This window comes from Saccostrea cucullata, unplaced genomic scaffold, assembly GCF_032062105.1.
Source record: "Saccostrea cucullata isolate Sc308-1 unplaced genomic scaffold, CSIRO_AGI_Scuc_v1 ctg45, whole genome shotgun sequence".
In the NCBI taxonomy this organism is placed as follows: Eukaryota; Metazoa; Mollusca; class Bivalvia; order Ostreida; family Ostreidae; genus Saccostrea; species Saccostrea cuccullata.
In genome coordinates, this window is record NW_026939164.1 from 524642 (window position 1) to 536092 (window position 11451).

Below are 11451 nucleotides of genomic sequence, written 5' to 3' on the forward strand. Positions count from 1 at the left end.
CAACATGTATGTACTACTTGGGATACGGATGATCTGGTAACGCCATGAAGGTCGCCTACTTCCGAAAAGAAGTCCGCCTTTGACAGATGTCTTAAGGTGATAATTACTTGTAAGAATGTTTATCTTTATATATACATGTATAAATAAGTATGCAAATGTAGTTTAATTATATTAATAGGTACATTGTAAAAACCCATTATATTTGTCATATCATGTGATTCCATGCGGCAGTATTTGTTTATTTATGTGTGGATATTTAAGAAGCATACAATGCTACAGTAAACATTCACATAATTTATTTTATACATGTACCTGAATGTGGGTGGGAATGGCATGACTTTTGTATGTAGGTCGCCTCACAATAGGGTCAACATCATTTATCTGTTTTCGAATGACTCTTCCTGGGAACCTATACCTACTTACGAGATCTATATCATCAAGACAGTCGAGAGGGTTGGTTCGGTCCCGAAAAACGCGTTCTCGCCGAGGTGTTTCCCTTCTTCTTCTGCGAAACAGCCAGAAAGTCGCCATTATCCAATGTTTACGTCTATAGTTACACCTGCCTTAGACCAGCCGTAGATTTTTGTCTTAACTTAAGGCGGGCGCAAAGTTACGCCCTTTAGTGAAACGGACCTTAGTCCAAATGTTAGACGTAAGTCCGGACTTACGCCGGGCGCAGAGTTAAGACAGGCGTACGCCTTTTAGTGAAAGGGGCCCCAGTGCTCTTTCTCTGTTTGATATTAAAGCTGTCAACACCTCTTGCTAGGTTTGCCTGTTTTGGGATAGGCGAATAAGGTCAAACAGTCTTGCTAAGTTTAGATAGTGTTTATATAAAGCATTTTTAAGTGATTCTCTGTTTGACATTCAAAGGTCGTTAGTTTTTGATTGCATGGACTTCTTTTGTTTCTTGTTTCATTCTTGGTACAGTGTACACAAATCCAAAACGACAATGAAGGGGAGATATTGTATGCAAAAGAAATTGTTTTGTTCTCAAACTTCCTGTATTGTTATAATACAGACTCCACTCCACGACTCCACTCCATGACTCCACGACTCCACTCCACTCCATTCAGCTTTTTACCCCAAGCCGAAATAGAATTCATACCTCCATGTACTTTACTTTTTAAACTTACGACCCGAATATTGGTGTCAATTTTTTTAAGGTACCGTTCTTGTTTTAATCATTTTGTACTTGAAATACGTACAATTTATCAAATTTAAGCAAAAAGTGAGAAAATAGATAAGATCTTTCGAAAATATATCGCCCCGTGGGGATCCGGGATAGAATAGGTCCTCAGTACCTTCTTGCTTGTCGTAAAAGGCGACTAAATGGGGCGGTCCTTCGGATGAGACCGTATAAACCGAGGCCCCGTGTCACAGCAGGTGTGGCCCGATAAAGATCCCTCCCTGCTCAAAGGCCCTGAGTGCCGAGCAAAGGCCGAAATTTGCAGCCCTTCACCGGCAATGGTGACGTCTCCATATCAGTGAAATATTCTAGAGAGGGACGTTAAACAGTATTCAATCAATCAATCAATCGAAAATATATCAAGTTTAAAGAAGTATTTTTAATTTATAACACTTAATTTATCAAAATTACGTTTTCAGATAATGAACAGTGAATGATAATGGGAGAAGAATGACCTTTAAAGATAGCGAAACTGTTTTATACGAAGTTTCTGAATATTCAAAAGGATATATACTAGTCCCTTATCCTAAAATATCTCTTTGAGGATGATGATTTATTGAATGAGTGTATGTTGTTTCATGTTGAATTCAGAAATTTCTCACTTATATATAGAGACAATACTATATACCGGTTAAGTGCTTCACTAGGACCATGTATTCAGCAGCGAGGCATCTTTCTCATACCAATGCCTGCCGAGACACGGAGCCTCGATCTTATCAAAGGTTTAATCCGAAGGACCATAAAGATGAAGAGGATGATAGACATTCTATTTAAATAGTCCTATGCTATATTTCAATACATGTATTCCCATTTTATTTTTCCGAAACCTTCTTGTGGATTATCAAAACTGTATACATGTACTAGTTATATGATCAGCAAGGGTAGTCAGCATTTTATATTTGGATTGAGCTCTTTCACTAGATGAAAAAGGTGAAAAAAGAACGTCGATCAATCTCATAAGATCTTCAAACAAAGCAATTCTGCAATCTCATAAGATCTTCAAACAATGCAATTCTGCGAACATTGCATAAGTTTCATAAAAAAAAACAACAATTTAAATGTTAATTCCTCGGTCATCATAATCTGCTTACACTCGTTCACTGTCACTCGTGAAGAGGTAACGGGATCTCGCTTGGCTAGTGGAGGTGCTGGGATGTTTCAATTCAGCTTCTCTTTTATCTTATATAATTCCTTGTAAATTTGTGGACCAGAGCGGCCGCCATTGTTGGGGAGTGGAGATGTTACCCAACCTGTATGAAATACAACCAAGGCAGTCAAGATTCAGCTTTCCACTTTTTATTAAATTATAAAATCTAACCGGATTCTCCACCACTTTTCATAAAAAAAAAATAACAATTTAATGTTAATTCCTCGGTCATCATAATCTGGTTACACTCCTTCACTGTCACTCGTGAAGAGGTAACGGGATCTCGCTTGGCTTGTGGAGGTGCTGGGATGTTTCAATTCAGCTTCTCTTTTATCTTATATAATTCCTTGTAAATTTGTGGACCAGAGCGGCCGCCATTGTTGGGGAGTGGAGATGTTACCCAACCTGTATGAAATACAACCAAGGCAGTCAAGATTCAGCTTTCCACTTTTTATTAAATTATAAAATCTAATTGTAATCATTATGATTACAATAAACTAAAACATTATTAGTTCTAATATAAAAACAATGTAACCTGCTAATAAATTAAGCCATGTGAAACTTTAAATAATTTAACAAAAACCGCGCAAGTTTAGAAAATCATCTCACCTGTATGAAATACAACCAAGACAGTCAAGAGTCAGCTTCCCACTGAAATATTGTCTAATCCGGCCGTTCATTTCATACCAGGTTTACGTTTGTAGATTTCCATCTCCATATTTGTAACTCGTTCGAAATTTGCAATAATTACTTCTTATTTTGATTTGAATTTTAATTACTAGTATTCTGACCTTGGGTACTTTTTAAACTCTTAATGCACTTTTAAAATAATTGCCGATCTTTTGCATAATCTTTAAATATTGTTTTCCGTAGTTAATTTATCCAAATATTTGACCTCTGGTCACTTCAATGTTATTGGTCGCTCCTTCCTCCTAACCAGATGCCTTTCCTAATAAACGATTCATTTCTTGGAACTGGCCAGGTCAAAGTTCAACTTTTATTTGTTTACCTCTTAACCTGCTTCTACATGATTGCGCCCACGTGTGCTATCTCCGCCAAGTTAATTACGCTGAGCTGACCAGTACAAATTCATCGCATATGTTAATTATCTTCTTATTTTTAGTGCAATTTTTGTTATGATATAAGTACAGATCTCCAACGGGGGATCTTATGCGTAATAATAGTAAACGCCCCCTGTTTTCCGGTCACATACGCTATTTGTCCTATGTATTGATCAAGGAGACAGAACATAACATGATATGCATTTTTCGTAGTCTTCAAACTTATATATCAAGGAGACAAATGTAATATGATAACCTAAAACATAACGTGCTGATTGTACACTTATGCCCTTAAAGCAAATTATTTTGTACTGAATTTATTCATGCATGATGATAATGTCAACAATTGAATTGATTTTCTAGTTATGCAAGGTAGAAAATCCATGCAAAATATAACATTATTAAAAATTATTTCCATCTGAAAGGTTAGGTGTTAACATCGACTTGCAATTTTATTTTGTTGGATGCAAAATAGTTTTGTCATCACGCGACTAATTTCTGTAGCAATGCATTTTTAAAATTACTCATCACGTAACTATTATGGCGACTATACATGTAATGCATATAAATTAAATATTGACATACCTGAGACTGATGTGAATATTCAAATATTTTAGTGATTTTTGGACGAGATATGGAACATTTTAAAGAGTATTTAATATTTTTTGCATTTGTAAATTATTTCTGAAGAATATACAAACACACGTATATCAAACCTTCGATCTTTTTTAACAAAATGTGCATGAAAAACAGGGGAAAACAAATTCCCTAATAGATACAAACAACTTGATCTTGAACCGACTAAAATTAGAAAGATTCATCATAATATCTCATTACTTAATTAACTGTTTGTACAGTAAATGGAGAGTACATTACAGTAATAGTTTTAATGAGGTGTTTGTAATTTAATTTTCTTCAAGTGAAATTAATCAGAGGAAATAGATGTATAGTCTAGGAAGGAATAAATTCCCACAAGGTGGTAAATAAAAAATGGCCGTAATTAGGGACAGCTTTGGTGGCCTTAGTTAATTAAAATGACGAACAAATTACTACAAATGAACTCTTTATTCACTAAATTATGAGGCATGCAGCTGACACGTAAGGTAAAATTGATTTTATAAGCTAGTGTAACCTGCTGTCCTCGCCAACATCCAAAATCTCTCCCTTTCCAAGTTTTCCCATTTTTTCCCCATTTTCTCACCCTTTGACGACCTCTTTCAACTCCTCCATCCTTTTTTCTAGACTGTAATATGTCACACGTCTTTCTCTAATCCCAATATATGGACATTATTACATTTTTGTCAGATCCCTTTTATATTTTTTTAAAATGACAGATTGCTAATTGTTCGTTTGTTTTAACGTCCCATTCAAGAATTCACTCATATTGTGAGTTGGCCGATAGAGGGCTGCACATTTTAGACATATATTCGACACTCAGAGGGATTGAGTAGTAAGTGATCTTTTTCGTGCCAGCACGTACTGCGAGACGGAAATTCGGTTCATATACGGTCTTATCCGAAGGACCTGTCTCCACGTTCCGCGGTGGGATTCGACACTGGCAAAATAAGAATAAACTTTTTACTCCGCGACCTAAAACAAACGCTCTTAGCACTGCGCCATGCAGGCGGCAAGAAAAAAAATCCGCTTTACAGTATATAATTTCTTTAATGGTAGAGTATGAAAATCTATCTAATTTAATGATAAAGTATGAAAATCTAAATGCATCTTAACAATTACCCTTTTCAAATACTAGTAACAGCATTAAAAAAACTTTTCGGAATCAAAACATAAAAATTACTTATTATCTTTTACATTTTTGAGTTTGTTTAGATTGATGCATGCTTTGTTTATTTGCTTTAGGAACAAAGAAAGACCAATTTATTAAGTACTCCATAAAATCTTTTTATGCACTTCTCTTCAAATATACATGCAGGCTTTGACATACATGTACCCATACACCCATTCTGACTTAGGGTCTGAGGTTTAACTTAAAATACAATCACCCACAAATTCATACTGAAAGACTTTCACTCAAAATTAAAAGTAAAAAGATGCGGAGACAAAAAACTCTGTATTTATACAAAGTATTTCATCAAACTTAATCTTCTGACTTTTATATAAGACTGACTGTTAAATGGTGTATAATACTTATTTTCAAATTCGATTCTAAATGCTTCAAAACTTTTTGCATATATACATACAATTTAATATATATTGATATATGTACACATAGATACATCTCTGCAGAATATGCAAAAATGACGAGAAAAGCCTGCTTCTTAAACAATATATCATCTTATCTGTGTAAAGCCCGAAATTTATCATTTTCTTTCAGAATATACCCGTTAGAATCAACTTCAGAATATTCCACGCAGGCTCAGCCAGTGACGTTTGGAAAACAACGATTCATGGAACTAAGTAACAACATTAAATTTTATCAATGCAGGAAAAATTGGTTGTCCTCCTAAAATCAATCGGTATGTTTGATTTGGTACTCTCTTCTTTTCTTGAAAGAATTATTCTGAAAACTATAAATTACATGCATGTCAGAAAACAGAATGGACTTGAAAGATACTGTTTCTCAATTTAAATGCCTTACGTGTTCTGATTTTGTTTTTGAGCCTACATGTAACATGTGATTTGTTTTCATGTTTTCCATGATGTATTTTGTGTTTTAATGTATACATTTGATTATGTGACGTTGAATATGATTCAGTGAATTAAAACTTCGATTTTCACGCATTTTACAGTATCCTACAGTTGGATGAGTATCTCAGGCATTTGTGTAAAGAGTGCTCATTTTAAAATCTAAATAAAATATATTATACAGATATTATAGACGTTCGATTGGTTGAAAAATCCTCGAAATAATTAGCATCTCATGATTATGAATTTGGAAATAAAATTTGTATATACCTTTAATTAAAGATTTATATGCTTTTAATAAAGAGTATACTTCCAGGTTATTCAAACATATTTAAAAACGAATTCATAAAAAAAAAATTCAATTCAATTTTCAATAACTAATTATTTGTTATATTGTGAACAGAAAAAAACTTTAAGCTTCCATATTCATAACTTCCTTGTATTAATGAATAGTAATAGCAAACTTACAAAGACCGCTTTTCCACAATAGTATAAAATCTTATGAACAACCCTTACTTTTCCACAGTTGGATACCACAAGATTTATATAACTCAGTTGATCTATTTAAAAAAAGAAATATACATGTAGTGACTGTGTCAATACAAAAAAGGAAAGTAACCAAGGAAGCGGTGAGTGATCGATGTAACATTCTGGTCACGCCCGATACACACAGGATAAATTAAGAACGCCTCTATCATCAGGATCTAGTCCGGTCCAATTTCTCAGCGGCTCCACATTGAATCGCGCGATTTTTTTTCACACGCTAATTATGAGGACGGGCTCAATTTTGATAGTTTCTGTGATTATCGTATATGTATCTTTTGCTCAGGATACTAAAATCGTCCCAAAAGGTGAGAAAATTATACATTTTAGGTTTTATGGTATTATTAAGAGATAGGATTCATATAATGTCTTCTGTCATTTGCAAGTTTTGGGAATGCAGAAAATGAATTATCGAAATATTAAAGTTACCCCTGTTCATAGTATTTTGATGAATAAAACGAAATTCGTCGACAAAATTTATTATTGATTAAATTTTATTTTTTAGTTTTTTAAAAAAAATTTCTCTTCTTATAGCCAGTATTGTAAGTTTAGATTAGCTTAATCGGTTGTTTGAAAGTCTGTTGAAATTTTACCCATTTTTATTTATACAATATTTAATACACAAATGAAAGTGAATGAATTGGACAGCAGGCAAAGTCTATTTTAGCTCTCATCAATTTTGTTTTTATATCCATAATCCTGTAAAAAGAACCCATCTCAACCTACTTTAATTAATAAAAATATACAAAGAAATTTTAGGAAACATGTTGATGTAAAATTATGCAAAACATTTATAGGATGGATAAGAATTTTTAATGTATAGTAACTTCTTGTTAGCTTTTATATCAGTCATATTGTCCACTTATTTCAGGGTGCAGGGGATTGTTCGAACTGTCTTTTGTAATAGATGGCTCAGACAGTATTTCTGCTGCTAATTTCGAAAAACTTCGAGTTTCCATTGCTAGAATGGTAGACAGCTTCCACATAGGTTCAGGAGAGACGAGAATGGGCATCGTGGTTTATAGCAAAGACGTGGCTCTCTCCGTACCCCTATCAGATGACCCCGTATTCTTAAGGAAAGAGGCTCTTGGTATGCCACACCCAAGAGAAGGAACAAACACACATCTAGGGATTCAGGCCATGGTAGAGGAGTTCCGAAAAAACGGTCGACCAGGTGTTCCCAGGGCGGGTGTGGTGGTCACAAATGGAATATCGAAGGAAGAAGAATTAACTCAACAATGGGCGAAAACAGCCAGGGATGAAGGGATAAACATGTTTTCTGTCGGTGTCGGGAAATATACAGAGCCAAAAGAACTGGAAGGAATAGCATCAGCACCTAATCAAGCAATCAACGTCGATTCTTTTGACGAACTTTTGGCCACTTTACAAAAACTCGTACAGCTTGTTTGTCCAAGTTAGGGGAAATTTTTGCACCAGTCAAATTTTGTTTTATTTACTGCTATTGGAAAAAAATGTTTGAAAGATGGATAGTGACAAATTTATGTTTACATGAATAATATAGTGCAACCCGTTACACATGAAAGTTGCATATCATGCTGTAATTAAGATAATCCATCTTATCCATGCCGTTGGGCAGTAAATAAAAGCATTTGCAATATAAATATGCTTCTGCACTTGCACAATACACGAATCAAACAAGCAATGTTCCATATTTTTTTTCAGTTCCACAATGTCAAAAACTTTAATTTTTGGTAAATCAGCATACATGAATCTTTTTTTCTAGACAAGTGCATGATGCCAGGTGTAAAATCTTACCCACATGACGTATCTAAAAACTGTCGGATTTACTGGAAATGTCAGGGAGAGGAATCAAAGCTGCCCAAAGGGATACGCGTATGCAGCAGTTACCCAGTCTTGTGTTAAGGATCCAAAATGCGTTGACCCCTGTGGAAATGAGGGTACAATCTGCAAAAAGAGACCAGCCATTTACCAGCCCAATATGTTTGAAGAATTCATTGAAGGGTATGGTTGGGTTCAAAGGCCCTGTCCTTTCGGACAACATTACAATCAGGCTACTTGTGGGTGTACCATCAAAAAGCCGCCTAGAGGGCGTAGAGCGTTAGCAGGTATTGGTAAATTGTAGGAAACACTACAGAACGTTTCTATATAGTAGATGTAGAGCTATGGAATTCAAAAAATTACTCAGCTAATCGAACACAATCCCTCCTTTCCTTTTCAACTCTATATGCCCAAGCTATAGCTGTCTGTGATCATTGAGAGACTGTTACAATAATAGTTCATATATATTGTAGATGAATGAGAAAATGGGGGATATAACCTTCAAATGTCAACACTTCAATGATTTAATGCATTTAATGCATTTAAGTGATTTAATTACTGCGCTTGAAATGCTTACTCAGTTGTTGATTGTAAATAAAAATTTGCTTGAAAAAGAACTGAATTAAGTGGTATATTGCTTTTGACAGCAAAAAAATCTAAATGATGCCACCTGTTAACTTACACAAACTAAAACAAACAAATGTGTTTCTATATCTGTCCCTCCAACTACAGTATATATAATAATTAATCAGTAAGATATAAATAATCTAAATGATGCCACCTGTTAACTTACACAAACTAAAACAAACAAATGTGTTTCTATATCTGTCCCTCCAACTACAGTATATATAATAATTAATCAATAAGATATAAATAACTTAGTTTACAACACATCTTTATGATCAGAAGTAACCAACTACATTTCATCACATCGCTATAGGGATAAACATTCTTTTAAAGTCCCAATGAATTCTGTCAAAATGTTTTCATCAATAATAAATAATTGTCTCAATGATACATATACTGGTTGATAGACTGCATGTTATACATTGATCAGCAAAATAAAAGAAAGCACTTGTTTTAGGGTGGGGACATTACTTATCATATGTATTAATTTTGTTATGAGTCACATTTATAAAACAAGCTTGATCAAATATTGGTGAAACTAATTATAGGTATAAATCAAAACAGCTCCCTTTTCACAAAACAAGGGTAAAATAATTTTATTTAAAGTTAATTGTGTGTCATCGTTTAAAATAAACAATGTGTACTTTAAAATGAACCCCCCCCCCAAAAAAAAAACACAAGTTGTTGAGCTCATTTCAATAAATATTTTACTTTTTAAGGTTTTCAATTCCGGTAATTATATTTATTTTAAGTCTAGTAATTAATCCTGGTCAATTATTAAACTTCAACAGATCCAATGGCTGATATGTATTTATCAGTCGAGTCTTAACACTCTATTCTGTAGCATGTCCTCTACTTTAACCAGAAAAGGAAGATACGTGTTAAGAAGATAGATACAGAAAAAAATTTGACCTTCAAATTCCAACAAAGGAGCTATCTTGCACTTTAATAGTAAAATGAAAAAAATGTGCCTTTCTCATTAAATTGCTGCCATCAGTTCTGCAGTGCAGGGGCCCGTTTCACTAAAAGGCGTAAGATACGACCAAACTTAAGTTAGGCCTTAGGGCGTATGCCAAAATTTAGTCCGGCGTAAGTTGCGTTTCACTAAGAGGCGTACGCCTGGCCGTAAATACTATTATCGGACTAAGTTAAGGCCAGACGTACGTCCTTGACAACGAGCTTATGCACATGCGCATACATATCATTTATAAAGAGAGAGAGAGAGAGAGAGAGAGTAAGAGAGGGGAAAGAGAGAAGAGTGAGAGAGAAATTTATTTGATATTCATTGAAAAGATATATGGAAAAGATCACATAGGTATTCTTCTTTATTATTTATTGCAATATTTGTTTTGAGGTCTATAATAAAAACTTAAAAGCGTTGAAACATATTTAGATTGAAAATAAATCGTAGATTGAATCATGTTGAAAGGAATACACTCGCAACTGTGTTTTGAAGTGAAATAAAGAATTTAAAAACCCCTCTCTCTCTCTCTTTCTCTCTCTTTCTCTCTCTCTCTCTCTCTCTCTCTCTCTCTGATCTGTCATGTTGATTTCCATAGCGTTTTCTTAAATAATGTGAATTTCGTGACAAACAAACATGTAAATACCGATATTGTCGTCTGCAATATTCGCTATTGACTCTGCACAATCAAAATGTCTTCGGAGAGTAAAAAACGTAAGCCAAACTGGACTGATGATGAAATGAAAATTCTAACATCTTGTGTAATTGAAAACAAAGATGTATTATTTGCAAAACTGTCGGCTTCAGTGACAAACGAGAAAAAGAAAGCTGTATGGGAAGACATCACAAAGCAGTAAGCATTTAGGTTTTTAAAATAACGATCAACAAAAATATAATAACATCTCCGATTTGATTACATACAATTTGTTCATGTCTACATGTTACATGTAATGTATATTTATGGTCAAAAACCTAACTAAATTGGCAAAAATAGGAATGTTATTTAGGTTTTGTGTCTTTTCATATATTTTTTTTAATTCTAACAAAAAATATACAAATGAAGGTAGACTGGGGATTCAAAAATATATTTAGTGTTAAAATTTTACTGCAGAATAAATTCTTCTTCTGCCTTGTGCAAGAGGGAAACAGCAGAAATAAAAAAGAAATGGAAAGATGCAAGATCCATTGTAAAGAAGAAAGAAGCCAGTAGAAAATACCAGACGAAGAGAACGGGCGGAGGGCCTCCCCCGGAATCTGTATTCAAGGCATGGGAACTTGTCGTATGTGTTTTCTAATATTTACCTAAAATTGATATAATTATATGTACTATGTATTAAAAAAAACTTTCGATCGTTGCTAAGATGAGTTTCCGATACTGACATAATTATTTTTTCATTAATGTTTCGCACCGTTTATTTTTTTAATAAATTGGAAAAGGCCACAACTATTTTTTTTGTTTTTATTGCTAGATTTTGTCAAT

The 11451-nt window shown here is 34.0% G+C and overlaps 1 pseudogene; it reads left to right on the plus strand.

The window, feature by feature from the left end:
- Positions 1–6735: 6735 nt before the first annotated feature.
- Positions 6736–8687, plus strand: LOC134252410 (cartilage matrix protein-like; annotated as a pseudogene).
- The last annotated feature ends 2764 nt before the right edge of the window (positions 8688–11451 follow it).